Here is a 14,362-nt window from a genome sequence, read left to right as displayed (position 1 = left end):
TCTGTTGGTCAGTGTGTGAGCAGACACTGTCAGATGCTCTACAGGGGCATCTGTGCTGGAGCAACCTGCTGCTCTGGAGCAACACTACAACACTCATCAGTCCAATCACAGCCTGTCCTGACTGCTTAAAGGGACAGCGCAAACATACAGGATTTCAGGTTTGTAGTACTTAGCAAAATGTATAAAATGTATTTTATTGACACATCGTCCCCATATATCTAATATTGTCAGACATTAACCGTGTCTCATGTTTAAAGTCAAATCAGATGCTGTTAAATGAGGCGGTCTGACCCACAGAGGATTTCCTGTTTGCCTCAGCAGCTGTCGCCATGTGTTTGCATGGCAGCTGTATTCTAAATTTTATTTAAAAACAAAAATTCATATAGTCCATTATTACCACAGTAAGAGTGTGAGGTGTGTTATGTTGGCTCTGGACTCTGTAGTTATCATTGAAGCTGAGGCGCAGAGGGCTCATCAGAGGGCTCAGTGCTGAATGAGACCTTAAAGGCTTGACAGATGTCTCTTCTTTAATTGGTGTCTCATTGAATGGACTCTGTGGAGTACTTTTGACTGAGGTGTCTCATTCACACCTAGAAGACCTGGACATTCAGCTCAGAGGTCTTATTATTTGTCCAGAGCTTGGCTAGAACAGCTGGGTTTAAAGTAGCCTTGTTAAGGCAAGACTCACTCCGGTATTGTTACATTTTTATTTTGTCTTGGTGCCAAAAAAAACATTGTTTTCCTGCTCTACTGTGGGATATACATGGAAGCGGTGCAGTTAACAGAATGTTCCATCCATGATCTGTGATGAATTTTCAGAACGACTTCATTTCTGACAGCTGAGCAAGACGACAATGAAAGGATTCTCCATCCAGTTTCTTTTAGTTTAGTGTGATGGTGTGGATATGTGTGTGTTTACCTGTGACATCATGTGATTACTAACCACTGCAGTCACACACACAGCACAGCCTGACGTAATCATTTTAAAGTGGATTTTCCTTGTGAAAATGATACGATGAGAGCATCACTCACAATGCTGTTTGAGGCTTTTATCTGTATTTCTAAAATAGAACAGCATCATCATATTGAACAATGTCGTCCTTTGTTGAGAGATCTAACCGGAAATGTGGCCAATACAATTATAAATTATTGTAGACATGATTCTAATGTCATGTCACAACATATCTGTACTGATTTATAATGTAACATTAGGCAGATTCAATAAATACATAATGTGAATAGTCTGTCTTTAGTTCTATGAATTTTATGACATCAGTGGGACTGCAAGGAAAATATGACCATAAGTATGTTATAGTGAACATTTATAGCATCATTTTCATGGACAATCCCTCCCACCCTCTCCACAACACTGTGGACAGACTGAGAAGCAGCTTCAGCAACAGACTCCTGCTGCCCTGCTGCTCTAAGGAACGGGACAGGAAGTCATTCCTGCCGTCCTCCATCAGACTCTATAACTCCTCTGTGACTGTCAGAGCTGCGCTCACTAACTCGGACTAAAGCATCATCACAGGTGCATTTCAAACTTCTCAGTTACAGTAACTGTGTTTTTATCTTCTCTTTGATCTGCTTTATGTGTGTGTATGTACATTTTCTTCTTTCTTTGTTGCTGCCATGTGTGTGTATGTGTATATAAGAGCTTTTGCTGTGTTTATTGTATTTATTGTTTTTTGATATGCTGCTACTACAACTCAATTTCCCCACGGGGATTAATGAAGTTAATCTAATCTAATCTAAACTATTTGGAGTTCAACGGTCTACAGTGAGAAAGATTATTCATAAGAGGAAACATACAATAAACTCAGGAGCAGACACTGAGCATGTTCAATGTTCCCGACTAGAAGAAGACTGAAGCCTGGATACTTATTATTAAAGAGATTTTTTAAAATTCTTTTCAGCTTAATTTTTGTTATAAACAAATAATGAGTCACCTGCAGCATCGAAACATACAGCAATGAGTAACAAAGCTTCTACAGTCATGTTCAAAAGTTAGTCGACCCTCTTTTTATTCTGTAAATAAATAATAAAATATCATCTGATTGTAGTGAATATGAGCATTAGGCATGAATTAGATAAAACACATACACACACTATGCGTTTTATCTAATTCATTCTCACGTAATCAGTAAATGAGAATGTGTCCATTGGGCTGATGCAAGGCCACCAAGCTGCCTTTATTGTATATCTACCGGTACTTGCTCTATAAGCAAGACCTACAGGGTCCATAACATTCTTATGATCATGTGTCTGTGAGGTCTAAAGGAAGTAATTCTACAAAACCCTGATCCATTAAGAAAACATACTGTAAGACCAGAATGTAAATATTCATTATCCCAGCACTAATGTGGACGCATCATTTATTTACAAAGCAAAGCATTTAAAGGTGGGACCTCAATCCAAATAAAGGCCAGATGAGAAACGACAGGAGCTACATTATTGTCAAAGACATCTGGTCATACAAACAAATCAATAAAAAGTACCAGTGATCTTGCATATTATTTTGCAGGGGTTATGAATCAGTTTTATAGCATTATGGTGCTGCCTCCTGTTTGTAATAATAAATAAATCAGCTGGCGCTGTGTGCACTGTGTGAATGAAGCAGGAAGCATCTCAGTGGTGCCCTCTAGTGGCTCACTGATTTTATACAAAGCCGACCTTTCCTGGGCAGATTATTAAAAGATGTATGAAAGATGTAGATTATTTAGATTTAACACTATACAGTTACCTATTCATGAACCACAAGTCTGTCAGTTCTCAGGTGAAGTTGTACATTATTATGGTCACACAACATAGAAAATATCAAAATAGAAATCTGTGCTGTATTGTCATGTCATTTAAATGGTATGTGTAATATTTAAGATGAAAATAGTGAAATTATCTACAGAAGGTGTATCCTGCTGCTTGCCCATAAACCGCTGGAATAGGAGGACTTTGTATATTGACACACAGCTGCTAACTGAAGCAACATGATATTTGACTGGTTAGTGCCACTGTGTTATCTGATTAAAAGACAGAAATTGCCTGTAAATGTGTACGTTTTACAGTAAAGGTCAATAATAATCCAGTTATAACTGTCACACCAAAGGATACACACTTCTGCAGAAAACATCAGTCTGTGCAGTGGTGGAGGAAGTACTGAAGCTGGGTACTTAAGTAAAAGTACAAATACCCAGCAAAAAATATACTCAAGTAAAGTAGAAGTGCTACATCAACAATCCTAAGTAAAAGTATTAAGTATTTACTTTTAAATGTACGTAAAGTATTAAAAGTAATATATATATATATATATTCGGTTCGTGAATACATATATACATATATGATGATCAATATATGTGTAGTTAGTTTTTTTCAGTCCAGACATCTTTGAAATGTACCCAGAAGCAGATATGGACAGGTCTGTGTGTCATGAGGCAGGCTGTGGGCATCAAGTGAACAGAGAGGCTGCTAATAACAAACAGGCATTCAGCACAGATGTGTTAAAAGAACAGAGGAAGTGGCAATTAAACAAAAGAAAACAGTATATGAAAATCACTGTTGTGACAACAATCAGCATATTCATTTCAACAACTTAAGCCAAACTCTGTCTACTGTGTGGGTGGAAGCATCACAGTGTGCCTTCTGTTTTTCAGAGTGGCAAATCTGTCTATGACTTTGTTGTCACTCAGTTGACTTACTAAGCCATTTTCAACAGCCAGGACTGCAAGGTTATGAAGCCTTTTCTGTCCCATTGTTTGACGCAGCCAGGTGTGCAGCCAACACAGTGCACTGAAGGACCTCTCACATGAACAGCTACTGACAGGCACAGTCAGAGCAACTTGGAGGACCTCTTTCAGAGAGGGAAACATGTCTGTGCTTAGGTTGTGCAGAGCTAGCATATCTCGGGGTGTATACCCAGCATCTGCTTTGCGAGCAACAAAGTTTCTGGCAACCACAACCTCCTCTGTTTTCAGGTCAATGTTATAGTGCCCAGCAAGTTTCTTTCAAGTTCACTTCATTCAAGAAGTTCCCAGGGCTGCATGCCTGTATGCCTTTTAGAAGCCCTGCATCTACAGTCGCAAATCTTTGTTCGAGCTCACCAACCATTCTAAACAGGGGAAAAGCAACTCTCTTTTGAAACCCTCAGACCTCACCGACTCAGTGTGTGAACCTACGGTTGTCTCACTCACAAAATCTTCCATTTTTCTCTGTTTCTGCCTTTTCTTGGCATGTGGTCCTGGAATGTTGTGTGTGAGGCACAGAGCCTTGGTTCTTTCAAACATTTCTGTGGCAAATGCATCTGTTCAGTTCAGTTCAGTTGCATTTATCACTTCAGCACTTCACAGAAACCCAGAGTGTGACACCCAGAGCCTGAACCCCCCTAAGAGCACTGTGGCAAGGAAAAACTCCCTTTAAGAGGAAGAAACCTTGAGCAGGACCCGTCAACTTAAGGGGGAACCATGAGCCAGACTAAGGAGAGTAGAGGACACGTCAGAGGGTGAGGGGGAAACTGCTCAGTGGATCATGTTGGTGCCCCCCCGGCAATGTAGGCCTAGAGCAGCATAGCTGTGCTAAAAGTTAAGATTTTATCAGCCCTATGACAGCTGTTATACCTGTGGCTGAAGCGACTGTAACAACACCTACCAGCCCTACACACTATGTTTGAGGCTAACTGTACGCCTTACTAAACAGAAAAGTTTTAAGTCTAGTCTTAAAGGTGGAGGCAGTGTCTGCCTCTGGGACCCAGATTGGTAACTGGTTCCATAGTAGTGGTGCCTGATAGCTGAAAGCTCGTCCTCCCATTCTACTTTTATGAATCCTAGGAACTACAAGTAAACCTGCACTCTGAGATCTGAGTGTCCTATTAGGAACATATGGTACAATCAGGTCCTGCAGATACAATGGACCAAGTCCATGAAGAGCCTTGAAGGTTAGACGAAGGATCTTGAAGTGTCTGTGCATTTACCTTAAGGTGTCACACATAGCATCTTTGCCAATCAGTGCTGCAGCTTGTCTGCAATAGACTGGGTATCAAAAGACATCATTTCTGAAAGTGCTAGAAAACGTTCCTTTACTTCCCCCTCTGCATGTACCTAACACAAACAGCCAGCTGCTCTGAATGCCCATCTGCCATGATGGAATACATTTTGGAACGTGTGATCTCAGACACAATGACACTGGTCACTTCCTGTTCACAACAATCAATCATCTCATTCTGAGACACTGGGGAGATGTATGTGGCATTTGATGGAGGATTGTGCATTTGCAGACATCTTCATCTGAACAACATCTCCCTGTTGCTTGGTTGCCTGATACCCTTTCCACACAATAACACTGTCATTGTGGGACTGTGTCATGTCATGCTTACTAAAGACAGACGAAGCTTTTTTCCAATTTCTGCCACCACTGCTAACCAAAGCATAATTTATTTGCCAAACACTCGACATGGGAAGCAGAAAGCAGCATTCAGCTTGACTGAATACTCTAACCTAGTGCACTTAACACACCAGCTGTGGTGAAATGTCGTTTTCTGTGTACCAAAACTGTCTTGTGGATAACTATTCAGCTTCACCTGTCTGGTCCCTGAGTCTTTGTCACCTAAATCACAAAGATGAGCTGCAGCTTCTTGATCATTTTCTTCCTCATGGCCTGCTTGTTCACCATCTCCTCTGAATCTGGATTCACCTTCTCACTCTGACTTGTATGTGCCCGATGATCACGCTCATCATACTCATACTTCTTTTGAGTCTCACTCTCAGCCTGTCTCACGGAAGCTGGAAGAAGTCAGAATTTGTTTTACTCGTCGTAGTGTATCGTCCACCTGCTGTTGCTTATTCAGAGTTCCTGCTGGAGTTTTCAGACTTCTTATCAAGTTTAGTGCTTAGCACAGATAAAGTCATTATAGTGGGTGACTTTAACATTCATATGGACGTCGACTCCGACAGTCTGAAGATTGCCTTCAACTCACTCTTGGATTCAGTTGGGTTCTCTCAGTTACAGTAGTAAATGAACCCACACACTGCCACAGTCACACCCTCGACCTGGTTCTCACCTACGGCCTGGAAGCTGAGAACCTGCTAGTGTGGTCTCAAAATCCTGTTCTTTCAGATCACTCTTTAATAACCTTTGACTTCTCTCTTTCAGACCTACCAGCACCTAAGGAAAAGGTCTACTACAGCAGATGTCTGTCTGAAGACGCCGTAAAGCAGTTTAGGACAGCAATCCTACCAGTACCAACTTAAATATTACTCCTGCAGAGCTGGACCGCTTTTTCAACAACACTGCAGACACACTACACTCAGTCTTAAACAGGATTGCTCCACTGAAGAAGAAGAAAACTACAAACCAGAAGAGGCTAGCTCCGTGGTACAACTCAAACATCCGATCACTGAAACGGATTACACGAAGGATGGAGAGGATGTGGCAGTCCTCTAAATCAGATGACTCCCGGAGGGTCTGGAGAGACAGTCTGCTGACGTATAAGAAGGCCCTTCGCAAAGCTAGGACAGCCTACTATTGATCACTAATAGAAGAAAACAAGAACAACCCGCACTTTCTCTTTAATGCTGTGGCCAGGCTGACAAAGAGCCACAGCACTGTGGAGCCTCGCATTCCTGCAGCTCTTAGTAGTGAAGACTTCATGAGCTTCTTCACCGATAAAATCACCACTATTAGAGGACAAATCAACCACAATCTCTCTGTGACCGCTGAGGATACACCGCCACTTCTGGAAACTGATCCTGATCTAACTCTGGACTGCTTCGTGCCCATCGGCCTCCCTGAGCTGACCACCAGCATCAGCAAGTCTAAACCTACTACCTGTCTTCTGGATCCGATCCCTTCACGGCTCCTCAAAGATGCTATTCCTCTGATCGGAGACTCTATATTAGGACAGATCAACTTGTCTCTGGAAACAGGATATGTACCACAGGCTTTTAAAACTGCTGTGATCATTCCGATACTTAAAAAACCTTCACTGGACCCGGACGTCCTAGGAAACTACAGACCGATCTCCAACCTCACCTTTATCTCCGAAAGAGCTGTTGTAAGTCAGCTAAACGACCACCTGCGTAGGAACAGTCTGTTCGATGCTTTCCAGTCTGGATTCAGAGCCCATCACAGCACAGAAACAGCACTGCTTAAAGTCACCAATGACCTCCTCATGGCATCGGACCGGGGTCTCGTCTCTGTACTCGTTCTACTGGATCTCAGTGCTGCCTTCGACACCGTAGATCATCGCATCCCGCTACACAGATTGGAACACGAGATCAGGATTACAGGAACATCACTGCGCTGGTTTAAATCATATTTATCTGACAGATTTCATTTTGTTCACACTAACGATGTGTCTTCCACAGGTACAAGGGTTAATCACGGTGTTCCACAGGGTTCTGTGCTCGGACCGATCCTGTTCACCCTCTACATGCTCCCTCTAGGAAACATCATCCAGAAGCACGGCATAAACTTTCATTGTTATGCTGATGATACCCAGCTGTATTTATCCATGAAGCCTGAAGAAACGGAGCCGCTAGTCAGACTACAGGCGTGTCTAAAGGACATAAAGGACTGGATGCCCTCCAACTTTTTACTATTAAACTCGGACAAGACTGAGGTCATTGTTTTTGGACCGAAACATCTCAGAACTAGTTTATCAGATAATACTTTCTCTCTGGATGGAATTACTCTGACCTCCAGTACGACTGTGAGGAACCTTGGAGTTATCTTTGATCAAGACATGTCGTTTGTCTCTCATATTAAGCAGGTCTCCAAGACCGCTTTCTTTCACCTGCGTAATATTACTAAGATCAGCAGCATCCTCTCTCAGAGTGATGCTGAAAAGCTCATCCATGCTTTTGTCACTTCAAGACTGGACTACTGCAACTCTTTATTGTCAGGATGTCCACATTCCTCCATCAACAGTCTGCAGCTGATCCAGAACGCAGCAGCTAGAGTTCTGACAGGAAGCAGCCAAAGGGATCATATCTCTCCTGTTCTAGCGTCTCTTCACTGGCTCCCAGTGGACTCAAGAATACACTTCAAGATCCTTCTTCTAACCTACAAGGCTCTTCATGGACTTGCTCCATTGTATCTGCAGGACCTGATTGTACCATATGTTCCTAATAGGACACTCAGATCTCTGAGTGCAGGTTTACTAGTAGTTCCTAGGATTCATAGAAGCAGAATGGGAGGACGAGCTTTCAGCTATCAGGCACCGCTATTATGGAACCAGTTACCATTCTGGGTCCGAGAGGCAGACACTGCCTCCACCTTTAAGACTAGACTTAAAACTTTTCTGTTTAGTAAGGCGTACAGCCTTAGACCTAGTGTGTAGCACAGCTATGCTGCTCTAGGCCTACGTTGTCGGGGGGCACAAACATGATCCACTGAGCAGTTTCCCTCTCACCCTCTAACCTCTCCTTTTCTCTCCTTAGTCTGGCTCACACTGGTCTCAAGACCTGGATGATGACCTGCAGTCCGGCCCGTGAAGTCTCTCTTGCTCTACGTTGTCGGGGGGCACAAACACGATCCTCTGAGCACCCTCTGACCTCTCCTCCACTCTCCTTAGTCTGGATCATACTGGGTAATATCATCTCATAATCTGTGTTAACTGTCTTCCTTGTAGTTCCCTGCCTCGCTCTCGCTCTCTCTCTTTGCAGGTCTCAAGACCTGCATGCTGACCTGCAGTCTGGTCCCTGATCTCTCCTGTGCTCATCGACTTCACTAGCCCCTGCTGCTCATCCTTGCTATCAAATTACTATTCCTACTTATGGACTAACGATATATATAGATATCTATTGCAATATAATCACTGTTTCATCTTGCTGTCATGTTTGCTCTGTACTGTATCATGTTTGTATCATGTTTGCTCCTCTCTCTCTCTCTCTCTCTCCTTCATCCTCTCTCTCCTCTCTCCCTCTCCTTCATCCTCTCTCTCTCTATCTCTCTCTCTCTCCCTCATCCTCTCTGACTAGCACCAGGACTGGTTCCCCCTTAAGTTGACGGGTCCTGCTCAAGGTTTCTTCCTCTTAAAGGGAGTTTTTCCTTGCCACAGTGCTCTTAGGGGGGTTCCTGTGAAGCGCTTTGAGACAATGTCTGATTGTAATATGCGCTATATAAATAAAACTGAATTGAATTGAATTGAGTCCTCAGCCTCCCTGTCTGCCTCACCCTTCAAGGAGTTTAAAAGAAGTGATGAGTTAAATTCATATCATATACATATATCACATTATATAAATATCACATCTTCCAAGATTACTATTACTAGAGCATATAGACAAGTTCTTTTTATGACTATTTAATGAAATTATGTTCTAATTAATTCATTACAGTGTGTTGTGCACTGTGTTGTATGTAGCCTGTCATGATTTGCTATTTGTTTTTATTGATGAGGCTAAATGGCAATGCATATGGAGATTACTTTCGCCTTTATATTTTATTTCCAACTGGGGGTTGATGTACTGTACGTTCGCTGTAGTACTAGACTGACCTCAATCGAGACCTCCTCTGCGTCAGCCGCTCTGTCTCTCCCCTGCTCCTCACTCACTCTCGTAAAAAATCTTTGTATATCCATCTAGCCAACAAATAGGAAAAAGTGCACATGTTTTAACTAGACTACATAAACTGAACATATTCCACTTCCACATAGCTATGACACTGTGCTACAACAGAAGTAGCAGAGTTCATATAAGGTGAGAATATTGTACATCATTTTGGCCTCAGCATCAAGTATTTAAGTCTAACATTGTGTCTGTAGACAGGTGCCAAGACTGCTTCTGCTGTCATTGTTTCATCCGGACTTAGTTTCATAAACATTGACTTCATGATTTCATAATAGGAACTATTATAGGTTCCTATTATGATGCCATGTTGAGCATCCTTCCAGGGGGTCATCGTCCATTTGGTCACAATCAACAGCATCTTCTAAAATATCTTTAACGCTGCTGCTTGTAGTGTCATTGCAGCCATAGTAAATCATCTTCAAGGACATCAACAAGAAGTATGTTGTTATCATTTTTATCCCTGCTCCTGTACCTGTACCTGCATGATATGTCTCTCTCTAGGTCTTCTAGGTCAAGACCAAATGCCCTCACCACAACAGAGAGAAACTCGACCAGCAGATCACCTATAAAGTACAGCCAGTCGAGGACTCTGTTCCGATGATTGGCTTGTTGAATGATTGGTTGAGGTGGTGGGAACCCATCTCCTCCTCCTCCCATATCTCTAGGACGTTGAAACATACGATTAAAGCTTCTGTGGGTTCCGTCTCCGCTTGCCATGGTTTTTGCTCTAAAGACTGCACAAAGTACAGTGCAGTTCTGCTGCAGCAGAGCTTCAGCTATAATCTGGGTAGTGATGTCATAGTGATGTCACATAGATGTCAGTGATGTCATAAAAGCTCCAGGTACAATCTATGTAGTGATGTCATACTGATGTCATAAAAGCTCCTTTGAAACACCAATGGTTGTTATGGCAACCATCTAGCTTTGAAGTTTACCATGAATCTTTAGCAGAGGCTCCTGCACTGTTTCCCTGAGCAGACTCTGTAGGCCTCTCTATGATTCAATCTTATTAACAACATGGCATCTAACCGCTCACCACGGCCAAATGGAATAACAACACATTTTTATACATATATTTTATATAACATTCTTGGGAAGATATACAATTCCTATTGCTCTAACATTAATTAAATGTATAAGTCAAAAAGAGCACATCCGTCTGGTTCTGGACCTTATTGATTATAATCACCTAATTGAAGATGATGGGTTTATGTTTCTTGACTTCTGCAAAGAATTTGACTCTATCGAACATGCTTTTACAGAACACATCTGTAATTTTTATAAAGATCTGTACAAGTCTAAATATGAACCTGAACATTCTGAAAACTTCTTAAACAATATCAAGGAGTCGATCCCAATGATCTCAGAAGACTTCAAGCTTCTTTGTGAAAACCCAAAATCTCAAATCTGGAACTGACTGAAGCTTTAAAACATATGAAAAATCAGAAATCTCCTGGGATTGACGGCTTATCTGCGGAATTTTACAAATTTTTCTGGGATATTATTGAAACTCCACTCATAAATATGTATAACAAATGTTTAGCAAATAATGAAATGACATCAACTATGAAACAAGGTTTAATCAGTCTAATTCCAAAACCAAACAAAGACCCTCTATGCATAGAAAATTGGAGACCCATCACACAGACTTAAGAAAACACAAAATATTATGAACATGTGGCTACAGCATGATCTGTCCATTTTTTGGAGAATTCTGTAGGCACTCTTAGCTTGAAAATTGTGTTATTCCCACAACTTTTCCCCTCACAAAACTATAATCTGGAATAACGAAGACATTCACGGTCAGGAAAAGAAATCATATTTAAACAAGAGTGGATTGACAAGAATGTTATTTTTGTATGCAACCTTTTTGATTGTAATGTAAAATGTCAAATTTTACACACTATATATCCGACAAATGTATATTTCTCTAAATTTTTAGACATTGAAAACAAATGCAGCTTTTGCAACAAAGAACCAGAATCCATAATTCATTTATTCTACTATTGTATTCATTCCAAAAATTTCTGGACTTATCTTGAGAAATACATAGTGTGTAAATCTAATACCAACATTTCCATTGATTGTGCGAGTGTAATTGTGTTTTTTTACCATAGAAAACATGATGTTACCTTTATGACAAATCTTTTTGTTTTTTATGGCAAATATTATATACATACGCAAAACATTCTACATACAACATCAGAGGTTTTTTATGTGAATTCAAAACATACATTAAAACCACTTATTAACACCAAACAAAGCAACACAACCACTTCTCCATACGAGAACTTTTTCCAGGAGGAATAATTTATAATAATTCTACTTTTATCCCCTACACTATTTAAAATGTATTTATTTATTTACCTTATTTCCTTTCTTTTACAGATGCTTTTGTCCTGAATATTGAATTTCTATATATTTATGTTATGAACTCTTACTTTTATATACTGATATCTTATTTCAAAAAGTATGTTTTCCCCTATTCCTTAGAGCCATATGTCTCCTTATTTTGACTCTCATTATATTACACTTACCACTCCTACGAATCTAGAACTGCCTAATAGCATAGGTTTATTCTACATTTATGAGCAAACACTATGTTTTAATTAAGACACTCATCCTGTGTGTACAGGAAGGCGAGAGTCGCCTCTACTTTCTGAGGCAGCTGAGGTCCTTCAACATCTGCAGGACGATGCTGAGGATGTCCTCTGAGTCTGTGGTGGCCAGTGCCATCATGTATGCTGTTGTCTGCTGGGGCAGCAGTCTGAGGGTGAGGGACATCAACAGACTCAACAGAATCATCAGGAAGGCGGCCATGTTGTGGGAGAGGAACTGGACTCTCTGACAGAGGTGTGTCAGAGGAGGACGTTGTCCAAAATAAGGACCATATGGACTGTGGATAATAACATCAACCTCTACATGAAAGAAGTGGAGAGAAGATCCCTGAGTTCCTATCCTGGAACCACCCCCACCCACTGGTTTAGATATGTGGATGACACCTGGGTCAAAATCAAGACTAACGAAGTGGAACGGTTCACAGAACACATCAACGCAGTGGATAATAACATCAAGTTCACTCGCGAGGACACCAAGGACAACAATCTGGCCTTCTTGGACTGCACAGTACATATTGAGGAGGACAGGAGCCTCAATGTGGAAGTGTACAGGAAACCCACACACACGGACCAGTACCTGTTGTTTGATTCACACCACCCACTGGAACACAAACTGGGAGTCATCAGGACCCTGCAGCACAGAGCACAAACTGTACCCACCAGCTCAGAGGGGAAGAAGAAGGAGCAACACCACATCAGGATAGGCCCTGCAAACATGTGGCTACCCGAAGTGGGCACTCATCAAAGCCACAAAAACAAGACCCCCCAACAACAAGAAGAAGGACAACGCCAGGCGGAGAAAGAACATCTCCATTCCATATGTGTCAGGAGTATCAGAGAAACTCCGCAGGATCTTCAACAACTATGACATCCCGGTCCATTTCAAACCTATGACAACACTGAGACAGAGACTGGTTCACCTGAAGGATAAAACTCCCAGGGAGAAACACAGCAATGTGATATATGCAGTCCAGTGCAGTGAGGAATGCTCTGATCTGTACATTGGAGAAACTAAACAACCACTCCACAGAAGAATGGCTCAGCACAGGAGAGCCACCTCTTCAGGACAAGACTCAGCTGTTCACCTCCACCTCAAAGACAAAGGACGCTCCTTTGAGGACAACAACGTTCACATTTTAGACAGGGAGGAAAGGTGGTATGAAAGAGGAGTTAAGGAAGCATCTATGTTAAGCTGGAAAAACCTTCCCTTAACAGAGGTGGTGGCCTCAGACATCATCTTTCTACCACATACAATGCAGTGATTCCATCCATTCCCAGGAAGTTTGCACATACTCACAGCAAGAACAAAGGGCTGTCAACCAGTCCCCCTCCGGCAGTTTCATAGTCGTTAGACACACCTGGCCCAGTCAGCCAGAACATCACAGGTAAGTATGGAAACATTTAGTGCTATTGTTTGTAAGTTTTTTAAAGCTTTACCCAGACCCACCCACTGAGGTCTGTAACCACATATAAACCATGTTTCCCCATCAAACAGTTAGAACTGATGAAGCTGCTTGGATGATTTAGATCCATGATTTAGATTTAGATATTTATTATATATTTCATATTTCAATCTATGTTTGATTCCCCCCCCCCCCCCCCCCCCCCCCCCCCCCCCGAGCTGAGTAATGAGAGGGGAGAGGGGGAGGGGATGGTTCCACCACTGTGTGATCATCCACTACAGCATAACCAGCATGCCCATGCAACACTTCCCTTGCTATACTGCCAGGTAATATAACTCCACTAAGGTTCTTCTCAAGGAGGAGTAGGAAAATGAGTGCATTTGGTTCGATTCCCCTAAAAATCACAGGTTTCTTGGTGTTCGGATGACCGTCTAGCAGCTTGACTTTTCAAGTAGGAGGCTTGAGACATCGGTGGAAGTGAAGTCTATTAAGATATTTATTTCGGCATAGTCGAAGGGAGAGCAGAGAAAGAACAGACAGACCTCAGCTCATTGAGAGGATGTTGGACAGCAGTGATTTTATGTTCTGTGTTATTTAAATGTTACTTATTAAATTGTGTATTAAATCGTTCTTGTCTCTGTGTTCTTAAACTCTTCTAACCTTGTTACATTATGTGTTTCATTACCTATTTATAATTGAAGTAAACTTTTGAACAACTTCTCAGTGGCCACAGTAAATCATTTATTGTTCTGTTATGTACAATATTTACAAAGACACAGTTTGAACA

Source organism: Parambassis ranga, chromosome 3 (genome assembly GCF_900634625.1).
Source record: "Parambassis ranga chromosome 3, fParRan2.1, whole genome shotgun sequence".
NCBI classification, from domain to species: domain Eukaryota; kingdom Metazoa; phylum Chordata; class Actinopteri; family Ambassidae; genus Parambassis; species Parambassis ranga.
Note: the sequence above shows the minus strand (reverse complement) of the source record.